The sequence below is a fragment of the Macaca mulatta genome, chromosome 17 (genome assembly GCF_049350105.2).
Source record: "Macaca mulatta isolate MMU2019108-1 chromosome 17, T2T-MMU8v2.0, whole genome shotgun sequence".
NCBI classification, from domain to species: domain Eukaryota; kingdom Metazoa; phylum Chordata; class Mammalia; order Primates; family Cercopithecidae; genus Macaca; species Macaca mulatta.
Window position 1 is genome coordinate 92,851,304 of NC_133422.1, and position 14,246 is coordinate 92,865,549.

Below are 14,246 nucleotides of genomic sequence, written 5' to 3' on the forward strand. Positions count from 1 at the left end.
TGCTTTACTGAGGGAATTGTTGGTGGAGACAGCGAGTAGATGCCTTCCTAGCCCAGTGCCTCCCGGAATCTCTTACTTGTTTCTTTTATGTGAACGGGAAACTAGAAATACTTGGTGTGCAGGTAGCTGTGCCTCCTAGAGGCAGGGATTCTATGGTGTCCGCATCCTGTCCCCCCCCCCCCCCCCGTTATTTGGGGTGTGGTGTTTCATTGAGAAGTTCTGTCATTGTGGGAATCCTTTGGAAGTTTGGTTTATAATGCCCCCTTTCATAGTGATATTATCTTCCTTGAATTGATACAGGGATGGATTTATTCCTTGGTTCATAATAGAATGCTAACTTTGTAGCCAAACTTATCAAAGAAGATCTTTAAATAATTTATCCCGGAGAAGTTTCTTACTGGGCTATTGCATTCACCTCAAAATTATCCTGAGTTTGCAAGGAACCTGGAGGAATGTTTTTGTTTCACTTTTCATTAAACTGTCCAAGGGGGCTGGGCGTGGTGGCTCACACCTGTAATCCCAGCACTTTGGGAGACCGAGGCAGATCACTTGAGATGACCAGTTCCCAGCCTGGCTAATATGGTGAAACCCCGTCTCTACTAAAAATACGAAAATTAGCCAGGCATGGTGGCAGGCGTCTGTAATCCCAGCTGTTCAGGAGGCTGAGGCAGGAGAATCACTTGAACCCAGGAGGCAGAGGTTGTAGTGAGCTGAGATCGGGCCACTGCACTCCAGCCTGGGTGATAGAGTGAGACTCTGTCTCAAAAAAAAACAAAAAAAAAACAAAAAAAAGGAAACTGCCTAAGGAAATTTTGTTTTGTTTTGCTTTTTGGTTAAAGATACAAATTAAATATAGCATTGAAAGAGGTAGTTTTTTTTTAAACAGTGAAGCTTATACTCATTTAATTTATTGAACATATAATAGCTTAATTCATTTGGAAAAGTGTAATACTTAGGAGGAGGATGCTTGTGATAAATATCAGAAAAAAGAACTCTTTTCACCCTGGAGGGGATTAGAGAATACTAGAGAAAGGATAAAAAGCTGGTTTCTGCAAGCAGAATAGACTTAGGAAAAATGGCATTGTGATTTTCCCAGAGGATAAGAGAAATTCTATGGATTTGTAAATACTGTACTTGCCTGATTTTTTTTTTTTTTTTGAGATGGAGTTTTGCTCTTGTTGCCCAGGCTGGAGTGCAATGGTGCAATCTCGGCTCACTGCAACCTCTGCCTCCCAGGTTCAAGCAATTCTCCTGCCTCAGCCTCCGGAGTAGCTGGGATTGCAGGCATCCGCTACCATGCCCAGCTAATTTTGTATTTTTAGTAGAGATGGGGGGGGGGGTTTCTCCATGTTGGTCAGGCTGGTCTCGAACTCCCGACCTCAGGTGATTTGCCTGCCTCGGCCTCTCAAAGTGCTGGGATTACAGGCGTGAGCCATGGAGCCCGGCCTTGCCTGATGTTTTGATAGCATGGTGGACTGGACATTTTAAAGAAGCCCTTTGTAACTGGCCTGCCTTACTGCAGATAACTGCTTAGTGTTTTTAAGAAATGCACTTTCCTCACCAGCTGAAGGTGCTACAGATAAGAGGGGCAGATATAATCCTGTAATGTAGGTGCTAGAGTCTTTCTACCTTGGGTGCACAGGTATTCCCTGTATTGGTGACCACTTGCCTGGGAGGGGAGGGTGTGGGGTCTTAGGCGCTTGTGGCAGTCTCTCTCCTATTTGCTGCTTTTGATTGAAAGGAGCCTCTCCAAGCCTTGCTATTGAATGGGAAGCAGTGGATCAACTTTTCTTGCCTTTTAGTGTCAGAGTTTATTCTGTGGTGGTACTGGGTGGCAGTCCTCTTTCTCTCTGTTTCAGCCATGGTGACTTAGGTAGGCTGTTACCTCCTTAACCACTTCCACATGGCCAGGCAGATCAGTGCCAAATGGTTTTCATTCAAGTTACTTCAAATCCTGATTTCTCCAGTCCCGTTCTGCCAAATGCAGCCTTTGTTTTTAATCAAGAAGCCCCCAGAAAACGTGTATTTAAAACTGGCAAAACTTTTTATAGGATGCCCTTGCCCTGGTTTGAGTTAGTTAAAAATGTTTGGCCAAGTGGATACTTTGAGCAAAAGTGGATAATTCATACATTACTAAAATATCATGCTTGGAGCTTTTGATACTAATCCAGCGACACTGAAACTGAGGCATGCTCAGTGCTGCCTGCAAACTATTAACTCAGATTGTAAGTTTTCTTAGTTTAATGTGGGTGGAAATTATAGACAAACTTCAAGACTTGCAATTAATGTGGGAATTCATCATTTACACTGAATTTCATATGTAAGACTGTCATATTTGTTCATACATTTAAAAAAGCCTCAGGCCACACTAGACTGCCTTTAACTCTCAATTATGATAATAACGTCTGACCACAAGAGTAACTTCACTTTATGTGCAGACTTTTGACGAAATGTTTTGCATAAATTATCAATTAGAAGACTTAAAAATCCAGTATTATGATGACTTTCAGTTTTTGTTCTTATTCATTTAGGATCTAGTATAGTATTTGAATATAGCAAACCCTTGATAAATTCTTGTGTTCTGTTTTCTTTTTGAAAGAGGGTCTCACTCTGTCACCAGGCTGGAGTGCAGTGGTGATCATGGCTCACTGCAGCCTCGACCTGTTGGGCTCAAGTAATCCTTCCATCTCAGCCTCCCGAGTAGCTGTGACTACAGACGCATGCCATCGCACCCAGCTAATTTTTTCTTTAAAAATTTTTTCTTAGAGTCTCACCAATATATTGCCCAGTCTGGTAAATCCTTGTTGAATGAATAATAAATCCAGTTTTTACCATCCCTTCAAATTAGTCTTTAGGGTTTTTAAAGGAAACTTGTTATTAGAACTGATAGATTGCAGTTCTGGCAGTTTGATATTTGATTTTGTTTTCATTTCATTCTGATTCAGCAATTTAATCCTTAAAGCTGAGTCAGATTGTAAAAAGACAGAGGTTCCTTTTAAAAAAAGACAGTAAGGTGAGGTGGCTCACACCTGTAATCCCAGCACTTTGGGAGACCGAGGTGTGCGGATCACCTGAGGTTGGGAGGTCAAGACCAGCCTGACCAACATGGAGAAACCCCGTCTCTACTAAAAATACAAAATTAGCCGGGCATGGTGGCACATGACTGTAATCCCAGCTACTCGGGAGGCTGAGGCAGGAGAATCGCTTGAACCCGGGAGGTGGAGGTTGTGGTGAGCTGAGATTACGGCCATTGTATTCCAGCCTGGGCAACAAAAATGAAGCTCTGTTTCAAGAAAAAACAAAACAATAAAAGCATGAAGAAGAAAGTAAAACAAACTAGAAATCCTACCGTCTGTTACTGACTCCTACCTTAGCATTTTGGCATCTGTTCTTTTATATAGCCTTCTCATTTCTTAACCTCCCCCAAATTTGACATTATACGTGTTTTATATAGTACTTGTCTGTAAATTGAATGTGCTCACCGTTCCTTTTTGTACTTTGAAGCTTGCCTTCTGGGATACATTTTCCTTCTTCCTGAGATCCATCTTTTAGAAATTCTGTTAGCATCTGTTGGTGGTAACTTCAGTTTTTGCATGTCTTAGATATCTTTGTTCTTGAATGGTAAATGTATCTAGTTGTGCAATTCTGTATTGTTCCTGTATTAATCAGCTGTGTTCTGGTCCCATTCCTATTGCTGTCTAATTATTTGTAAGTAGTCTGTCTTTTCTCTCTGGCTACTTTTAAGATCCTTTGGTGTTCTGCAGTCTGGCTATGACATGTCTAGGTATTTCTTCTCTCCTTTACTTTTTTTTTTTTTTTTTTGAGTCAGGGTCTCACTACCGTTGCCCAGGCTGGAGTGCAGTGGCATGATCTCGGCTTACTGCAGCCTCAACTTCCTGGGCTCTAGTGATCCTCTCACCTCAGCCCCCTAAGTAGCTGGGACTACAGGCAAGCACCACCACACCTGGCTAATTTTTTGTATTTTTACTAGAGATGGGGTTTTGCCATGTTGCTCAGGCTAGTCTTGAACTGCTGGGCTCAAGTGATCCTCCTGCCTCGGCCTCCCAAAGTGCTGGGATTATGGGCATGAACCACCAGCCTGGCTCTCCTTTACTTTTATTCTTCTCTCTCTTCCCTCTTCTCCTCCCCCTCTCTTCTGCTCCTCTTCCCTGCTCCCATGCTACTGTCTTTCCCATCCTCTTTATTAGTTTATTTTCTGTTTCTCAGCAATATTTCAGTGGCTGGATATGCTATGACTTGCGTATCTACTCACCTTTGGCCATTCAAGTTGTTTTCAGTGTTGGCTATCATGAATACAGCTGCTGTGAACATCTGTGAACAAATCTTTGTGTAGAGAGATGTTTTTTACTTTTCCTGCTGGGTCTTAAGTGTGTGCATAACTTTGTAATAAGCTATTTGTAAGAAAGTGTTGGCACCACTTTATATTCCCACCAGTGACGTATGAGACTTCTAGTTACTCCAATCCTGATCAACACTTGAAATACTCAGTCTTTCCTTGTAGCCATTCCAGTGGCTATGTAGCAATATCTCACTGTGGTTTTGTTTTATATTTTCCTGATAACTAATGAAATGTTTTCATGTACTTATTGACCATTTGTATATCTTCTTTTGTGAGTGTCTGTTAGATTTTTTTTTTTTTTTGAGACAGAGTCTCACTGTGTCGCCCAGACTGGAGTGCAGTGACATAATCTTGGTGCGCTACAACCTCCGCCTCGCAGGTTCGAGTGATTCTTCTGCCTCAGCCTCCCGAGTAGCTGAGATTACAGGCATGCACCATGCTATTTTTTGTATTTTTGGTAGAGATGGGGCTGAAACCCATCCCTGGCACCCTGGCCCACCATGTTGGCCAGGCTGGTCTCAAACTCCTGACTTCAACCGATCCACCTGCCTCGGCTTCCCAAAGTGCTGGGATTACAGACGTGAGTCACTGCGCCCGGCAGATGTTTACTGTTTTTAATTTTTTTGTTCAGATTGTTTTATATAGCTTTACTTAGTATACTTGATATACAGCAAACTGCACATTCTTAATGTCATCTTATAGTTGTAGTTCTTTATATATTTTCTGTATAAATCCTTTGTAAAGATCTATATAGTATGAATATTTTCACCCAACCTATTTTTGCCTTTTCATTTTTAAATTATCTTTTGAAAGGCAAAAGTTATTAGGAAAATGTTTTATATGGTCTAGTTATTGAACTTATTTAACGTCAGGAAATATATTCAGTGTTGGAAAAATAGCACATTTCTTGTCTTTAAGGCAAGAGAAAAAGAGCATATTGCTCCTTTCAAGAGGTCAGGCTCCATTTACTGGATGGCGATAGAACAGTTTTGTTCTTATCTAACTAAAACGGAGTTGGAAAAAACCTAAAGATGAAGAAAAAATTTCCTGCTTAATTTGAAAATATAAGCAAATAAGTGTGTAACATTATGATCAAATAAACAGATTTTAAAAGTCCCAAATTGAGTTGTGTTTGTTCTTGTTCCCACAGAAGGATTATGGGAAAAAATGTTTTGGAAATGAATGAAAAATGGGTGCCCTGGGCAAAAGCAAGCTGTAACATTCTAAAAAGAGGTTAGTGTGGCAGATACACAGCTCTGCAGTCTTGCTTTCTGCAGTTTCAGTTACCCACGGTCAACCACAGTCTGAGTAAACAATTCACAGGTCTTAAACGGTGTGCTGTTATGAGTAGCGCCATGAAATCTCATAGCATCGCACTCTGTCCCTTCTTCATTATGAGAAGAAGCTGAGTACAGTGCATTAAGATATTTTGAGAGATCACATTCACGTAAGTTTTATTACAGTATATTGTCGCTCTGTTTTATTACTAGTTGTTGTTAATCTTACTGTGCCTACTGCATACATTCCAGTGTACCACAGGTATGTAAGTATAGGAGAACACAGAGTATATGTAGGGTTCAGTGCCATCTGCGGTTTTTAGGTATCCACTGGGAGTCTTGGAATGTAAACCATCTAGAGAGGGGGATATTAGTTTCTCTGTTTTGGTAGTAATTGTATCTTTTTATTAACGTATTGTCCTTAGTTTCTGGGCCAAAGAACAAAAATTGTAAGGTCAGGAAGTACGTTTCTCTAATTTTTGGTATTCTTGCCCATAGAAGCCCAGTGATAAACATTGGTTGATTTGAGCTAAAATTTGTGAAATATACACTCTCTATGACATTTTAGAATAAGGAAGACATAGGATGATATCAAAAGTGACAAGAATTTGGAGTATAGGTGTTGAAGCCAGACAAACCTGCCCTTACATATCTTTCATCTTTTGTTTTTTTTTTTTTGAGAAGAAATCTCGCTCTGTCACCCAGGCTGGAGTGCAGTGGCGCGATCTTGGTTCACTGCAACCTCTGCCTCCCGGGTTCAAGCAATTCTCCTGCCTTAGCATCCCAAGTAGGTGGGATTACAGCTGCATGCCACCACACCCAGCTAATTTTTGTATTAGCCAGGTTGCTCAAACTCCTGACTTCAGGTGATCCACCTGCCTCGGCCTCCCAAAGTGCTGGGATTACACGTGGGAGCCACCATGCCTGGCCATATCTTCCATCTTTGATGTTGGACAAGTTATCAATGCTCTTTCGCTAAAACCTCAAGGGGACATTTAAGAGTACATTTATCTGCAAGTGGCAGAATGTCTGACTAATAGCAGTTTCAGCCGTCAAATACTGAGTTGCTTCAAGTAATAAAGGGGTTCCCAGTCCATGTCTCAGCCCAAAATATCATCAAGGACCCAGATGCATTCTGTCCTTCTACTCTGCTGCCCCTCGGCATGTTGGTTTTTGCACTTGGACTTGTTGGCCCGTGGTTAATTAGACTGCTGCAGCCTAATTAGTCATTATACCTAATGACAGTTGCAGCTCCAAGCTTCATACTCTCACACATTTGTTGTTACCAGGTCAGTAGCAGCATAGGCTTCTCATTGAGCAAAATTTTTCCCAGAAGCCTCCAGCATCTGGGAGGTCTTTGAAGAGGATTCTGGGGAATGTTTGTGTGCTCTTAAAAAGAGACCCAAAGACTAGATGTGATGCCTGGAATCACAGCAGCCATGTTGTTACTAGACCTGAAGCAGGCAAGAGGGTGACGGAGCTGAAAGGTAGAACCAGAGTCCATAAATGCATCATTGAGTCATTTAGATCTTCTGCACCTGAGCTTAGCATGCTAAATACTAATCTGGTTTAGGATACCAAAAAATACGTGAAGTACTTTCTCATCCTACTTGAGTTGGGGTTTTTGGTTAGTGCCATCTAAAGCATCATGACTGATGTATTAATTGGGAGACTTTATCTTTCATCTGCTATTTAGTATTATCTATGAGAAAACTGATTTCTACCTGTTAATTATGTGGAAAGTGACTTAAAGTCATATCAAATCACTGTTAGAGATGATCTCTTTGTAAGAACTTTAGATGTTTGATAATGTGTTCAAGTCATGCAACAGAGTCTACGTGAATTTCACCTCCTTTTAAGCTGGCCTTGCACGGCATCTGCTTGGAATCTACTATTAGGCAATTTGGGTTACAGAACATACTTGAGAGTATTGCTTCATTTCTTCGAGAAAAAAAATGAGGGAAGCGCCAGCCATTTCTGTCAATCTCGAATAGCATCTGTCTGCACATTTAATATTGTGAGGAACTTATTAATCAGGGGTTTGTGATCTTCCTTTGTAATCTTACTGGAGTTTTTGGTTCTCTAATATCAGGTGTTGGCAGGGGCCAAGATGGATCCAAGTGGAGTGAGCTGTTTGGAAATATCAGGATATGGGGGAAACCAGAGATTTTCTAAATGAGACAAACATTTTAGTGAATCTGTGAAGAAAAGTTAAGTGAGTTAATAATGTTAAAAATATACATACATATTTATTTTGACACAGACTCTCGCTTTGTTGCTCAGGCTGGAGTGCAGTGGCACAATCTTGGCTCACTGCAACCTCCGCTTCCCGGGTTCAAGGGATTCTCCTGTCTCAGCCTCTCAAATAAGTGGGATTACAGGTGCCTGTCACCACACCTGGCGAATTTTTGTATTTTTAGTAGAGACGGGCTTTCACCACGTTGGTGAGGCTGGTTTCAACTCCTGACCTTAGGTGATCCGCCCGCCTCGGCCTCCCAAAGTGCTGGGATTACAGGCGTGAGCCACCATGCCTGTCCTTCTTTGAGGTTTAATGTGTAGATTTGTGTAACCAACTCCACAGTCACGCTAGGGGACATTTCTGTCAACTCAGAACATTCCCTTGTGCTGCACCCCCAGCCCCTGTTAACCACCCATCTTTGTTCTGGCACTAACTATAGTCTGGTCTTTTCCAGTATGTCATCTAAATGGAATCTTAGCATTTGTAACCTTCTGAGACTGGCTTCTTTCATTCAGCCTGATGTCTTTGCGATTCCCAGAGCTCGCTCACTTTTGCTGTCTAGTTAGTATCCATCATATGGATGTACCACAGCGTGTTTATCCATTCACTTATTGAAGAACAGTTGACTTGTGTCCAGTTTGGGGCAATTATGAATAGAGCTGCTACAAACTCTCGCACACAGGTTTTGATGTGGACGAAGTTTGATTTCTCATGGACAAATAGCTAGACGTGAAATCCTTACCAGCACTCGGTATCATCAGTATTTTTTAGTCATTTTAATAGGTGTGTAGTGATATCTCATCATGGTTATATATTTTTTTAACCAAAAAAAAAGTATAGAGAAAAACATCTTTAAGAAGGGCTTACCTGAAGATGTGACTAAATAATTTCCTGGACCCTCTGACAGAGAAAGACTGGAGGAGCTCTGCTGGCTGCCTGCGTTTTGAAGGAATGGATTGGAAAGAGCAGTTTGTGTCTAAAATCTCCAGGCCCAGAATGGAACAGTGTCAGTGGGAATAAATAAGATGTCAGTCCTGTAGGTGCTTATCTCAAAGACCTGATGGGGCATGTAGGTTTAATTCCGGTAACTAGTTTGTTAATTCTCTATGTGAATATATAGGGATAATCATTCAAAAATAAAATTACCGAAGCAACTGCAAGGCCTTGTGAAGGTGGAGAAAAGAATGCAGGCGCCACGGCATGCCTTTGTTATCTATCGCTGCATGACACATTACACCCAAAGTTGAGTGGCTTGAAACAATGCTAAATATTGATTATCTTTTGCTGTTTTTGTGGATTAGGGGTTTGGAAGTGGCTTCAGTGAACAGTTCTGGCTTGGAAGTTTGCGATAAAGATGTCAGCTAGGAGCTTGGCATGATGGCACATACCTGTAGTCTCAGCTACTCAGGAGGCTGAGGGGAGAGGATCGCTTGAGCCCAGGAGTTCCCAGCCTCGGCAGCATAGCAAGACCCCATCTCTATTTTTTGGAAAAGTCAAATGGGGCCGGGCGCGGTGGCTCACGCCTGTAATCCCAGCACTTTGGGAGGCCAAGGCAGGCAGATCACCTGAGGTCAGGAGTTTGAGACCAGCCTGACCAACATGGAGAAACCCCATCTCTACTAAAAATACAAAATTAGCTGGGCGTGGTAACGCACGCCTGTAATCCTAGCTACTCCGGAGGCTGAGGCAGGAGAATCGCTTGAACCGGGAGGCGGAGGTTGTGGTGAGCTGAGATTGCGCCATTGTACTCCAGCCTAGGCAACAAGAGCGAAACTCAAAAAAAAAAAAAAAAAGTCAACTGGGACTGTGGGGTCTGCTACCAAGGAGCCCAATAAGCTCCTTAGGCAGGGTGCTTGAATACCTTACAACATGGTGGCTAGCTTCTCCCAGAGTGAATGAACCATGAGGAAACCAAGGCGAAACTGCTGTGTTTTTTTTAAATTTTAATTTTACTTATTTTTGAGACAGGGTCTCACTCTGTCACCCAGGCTGGAGTACAGTGGTGTGATCTCAGCTCATTGCAATCTCTGCCTCCCAGGCTCAAGTGATCCTCCCACTTCAGCCTCCCAAGTAGCTGAGACTACAGGTGTGCACCACCACACCTGGCTAATTTTTGTATCTATGTAGAGACGGGAGTCTCACAATGTTGCCCAGGCTGGTCTTGAACTCCTGAGCTCAAGTTGTCATCCGCTTTGGCCTCCCAAAGTGCTAGGATTATGGGGGTGAGGCACTGTGCCTGGCCCCGCCATGGCTGATATGCCAGCCATGGAAGTTATATACTGTTACTTCCACAGTATTCTTGGGCCTACTGCCAGCCATGACTTAAGGGGAGGCAGTTACACAAAAGTGTGGATGCCAGGAGGCAAGAATCATTGAGTGTTATCTTGGAAGCTGGCTGCCACAGGACCCTGAGGTAGCTGTGTTCAAATCCCCGCTCTAGTTCTCAAAAGTTGCGTTGTCTAGAGCAAGTCATTTCATTTGAATCCCTGTTTCCTTCCATATTTAAAAAATAAAAATAATACCTTCTGAATAATGCCCATTATGATACAAATAATGGATTCTAAATAACTAATTATAAAAGTCCTTGTGATCAGTGTTTTTTAAGATTTGGAATTTTGGCCATTTGGAATTTCTTTTGAGAATGAAAGATAAGATATAAAAACATACTCTGGCAATTTATAAAAGACTTAAGACGTGGTAGCTGTTATATGTATTATTTAACTATAAAGCTTTGAATCTGAACTGTGTGTAAGCATAAAAACAAAGATAAACATTAAATTATAATAACGTTCTTTTTAGTAAAAGTCTTAGTCATACAGCTTCTTTCACTTATTTTTATAGATAAGATCTTGTACCATCTCCCAGGCTGGAATGCAGTGGCATAATCATAGCTCACTGTAGCCTTGAACTCCTGGCTCAAATGATCCTTCCACCCCAGCTTTCCAAAGTGGGGGGATTACAGGCATGAGCCAGTGTGCTTGGCTAATTTTTAAATTTTGTGTAGAAATGGGACCTTGCTATGTTGCCCAGGCTGGTCTTGAACTCCTGGCATCAAGCGATCTTCCTGCCTCAGCCTCCCAAAGTGCTAGAATGAGCCACTGTACCTGGCCCCCACTAGAATCTGGGTTTTTTTAATTTAAATTTTTATTTTTTTAAAAAGACGGTGTTTTGCTGTGTTGCCCAGGCTGGCCTCGAACTGTGCTCAAGCAGTCCTCCTGCCTTGGCATCCCAAAGTGCTGGGATTACAGGCATGAGCCACTGCACCTGACCTAGAATCTATATATGCTTTTATTTATGTTTTCCTTTCCTGCAAGGAGTAAGCCAGTCACTGAATTAGCAAAACCCAAATTCCTCATCTAGTCTTTAGTAATACCCCCAAATAAGAAATACCTAATTTGAGGTCTGCTGGGTCATGCCGGAAGGACGCCGAGAGACATTATTGATGAGTTTACCATGTCTGCAGAGTGGACATGAAGGATCACCCCACTGCATCACCACCTCTTTATGGAGATTTTAGAAAATGCTCACTTGTAAAAGTAGTTTTAGAATGCATGAATCAGCACCCTTTGAGTTGATTTGAGTAGTCAAGAAAAGTTTTGGTTTTGAAGTGATCATTGTGTGAAATCATGTTACTGTTTTGCTGGAATTGATAGTGAGCCTGGCTGGAAGAAACCTGGTGTTTTAGCCCCGTTTTCTTTCCCAGCCTCCTGTACTTCCCTCTTCCCTCTGATCAGTCCCCCTCCCCCATGCTCGTCTAGGTGACCTTCTACAAGCCAGAGAACCTTCCTCTGTCACATCTTCCCATCTGCCACTGCCCCGGCCTTCCACCAAGTCCTTCTCTGCTCTGAGATTCACCCAGTCCCTGCCTGCCTCCTTCCAGAAGCCTTCCCTAAGGCTAACGTCTCCTCCCCGGTGCCAGTGTGGACCCTCCGTGCTTTTACTGGCGTGTTTACTCTCCTCCCCACTCATTTTGGTTATTTGAGCACTAACATTTACTGAACGTTTGAAGTCCTAGGCTGAGTTCTAACAGCCCAACCACCCTGATTTTTATCCTCATTTTACATGAGAGGGAAATGAAGGCTCAGAGAGGTTAAGTGTGCCTAAGGTCACACAGCGTGTAATTGGCAGAGCACAGATAGAAGCTCAGGAAGTTTTTCCTCACTTAGAGCAACTTCTACTTAAGTATTTTACACATCTGCATTTTTAATGCCTGGCAGAGTGCCAGGAACATAGTAGGTGCTCAATAAATATCTGTTTAAGATGAACTCTCTTAAGCGGTAAACGTCATCACAAATTATTTCTGTACATTTCTTTGTAAAATGTAGCCTCCCCTGGACTTCTGCAGGATGAGGTTCTGAGTTACTGCTCTTCCTTGTCCCTCCTGTGGCTGGCCGGGGGTCACTTACCACTTCTTTTGTGATTATACTGTTAGTTTGCTGCTTAAAAGATGAGCATGTTTGCTTAAAATTCTCTACATGACATATACTTATATGCATTGAGAAAAGGATGTTACTTATGGTTTCTTTGCATGAGATTAATCCCAGTGGTTTTTATTTTCTGCTTTGAACTTCTCTGTATTTTCTAAAGTTCCCACAAATTTTTATTGCTTTTGTAATTACCAAGCCATGTTATTTACAATGAGAAGAGAAAACTATTTTTTTTCGGAGTGCATGAAAAGGAAAACCTTAAATTTTTTTCCCCTGTGGATTAAGCTAAGCCTGCCACACATATAAAAAGTCACGTGAGACATACTTTGGCTACAGAACATGCATTGCAGATCTGTTCCTACTCTACTATTGAAACCATCTACCCAAAGGTCATTTTCTTATTCCAGTGTGTCAAAGGCACATAACAAAGTAAGAGAGGCGCACATGATACTTGAGTGAGAGGTGGTCGTCTTGGGGAGACGGTTATTCCAAAGAGTTTATTTGTAGTTCAGAAGTTCAAGGTTGTCAGATCAAAGTTGTCCAGGTCAGTGGAATGCTTTGGTTTTGGAGGTAGAGTAGCATAAGCATGAACTCAGGCTCTAGGTACCATTTGAGAAGAGTAAGTCCAAAGTCACATAAATAAACCCCAAAGTGTGAGTTTGAGGTCAGGCTCAGAGCCTTTGGCAGGGGACCAGGGCCAGGGAACAGTTGGTTTTTCTCAGGATTATAGGTAATTTAGCCAGGACTGCAGGGGCTCAGAGACTGGTGGTTTGATTCTTTTTATTTAAAAAATGGCATGCTTCACTGTTAGGAAAGAAAATTCTGAGAAAGGCGGAGATGGTTGTGTCTTCTTTCTGTGTCATGCCATTTGTGGCCGCACCTGCCTGTTCACCTGGAGAAGTTAGACAGGATGGCTCCTCCATTCCTTGGAGAGCTGGGAAAGCTGGTCCATTCCTTGCTTTCCCCGGCATAATTTTGGGCCAGGAAGGTTCATCCGTCCTAAAGATTGAGGAGAAAAATAAGAAAAGTCTATCTTCAAGGTAGAGAAATCCCAGTGATCTGCCAAAACCCATTTCCTGAAAATTGCTGGAAAGTCTAGTGCGTGAACGAGCATGGCAAAGAGCGTAGGAAGTACCTTCTGGCCCATCCTTGGAATTGTGCTGCTCGATGGGGTGCTATTCCCACGGCCAGTGTTGTGCTAGTGTCATGCGAGGCACTGTGCTCACCATGTCGCATAGATTCTTACTTGCCCATTCAATGAGGAAGGTATTCATTTGACAGGAAGCCGAGGCTTAGACTGTATGGTATTATGCCCAATGTCACACAGCTAACAAGCGAAATCAGGTTTTCCCAGAGTCCACACTCTTCTCGGAGGCACAGTTTGGGGTCTTCTTGTAGTACAGGTGTCCCTGAGTATGCCAGATGAGGGTGAGAGGAGATGTATCTTGCAAATCTTGCAAGATCAGGGTCAGACCTAAATCTTTATTGAAAATTTTATTGCTTTGTTCATTGTGGATTTTTTTTTTATTACTTGTGTTTTTTTTTTTTGTTTTTGTTTTTGTTTTGAGACAGAGTCTTGCTGTTGTCACCCAGGCTGGAGTGTAGTGGTGTGATCTCAGCTCACTGCAACCTCCACCTCCTGGGTTCAAGTGATTCTCCTGCCTCAGCCTCCGGAGTAGCTGGGATTCCAGGCGTCTGCCACCATGCCTGGCTAATTTTTGTATTTTTAGTAGAGACGGGGTTTCACCATGTTGGTCAGGCTGGTTTCGAACCGCTGACCTTGTGATCCTCCTGCCTCGGCCTCCCAAAGTGCTGGGATTACAGGCATGAGCCACTGCACCTGACCGTATTTGCCTTATTTTTTTTAAATTTAAAAATTTTTTTGAGGCTGAGTCTTGCTCTGTTGCTTAGGCTAAAGTGTAGTGGTGCAACCTCCATCTCCC

General features: G+C 42.4%; 1 protein-coding gene across 5 annotated transcripts in view; it reads left to right on the forward strand.

The window, feature by feature from the left end:
• Window positions 1–14,246, forward strand: part of FARP1 (FERM, ARH/RhoGEF and pleckstrin domain protein 1) — a 303,581-nt gene that overhangs the window by 2,640 nt on the left and 286,695 nt on the right. The window lies entirely within an intron of this gene.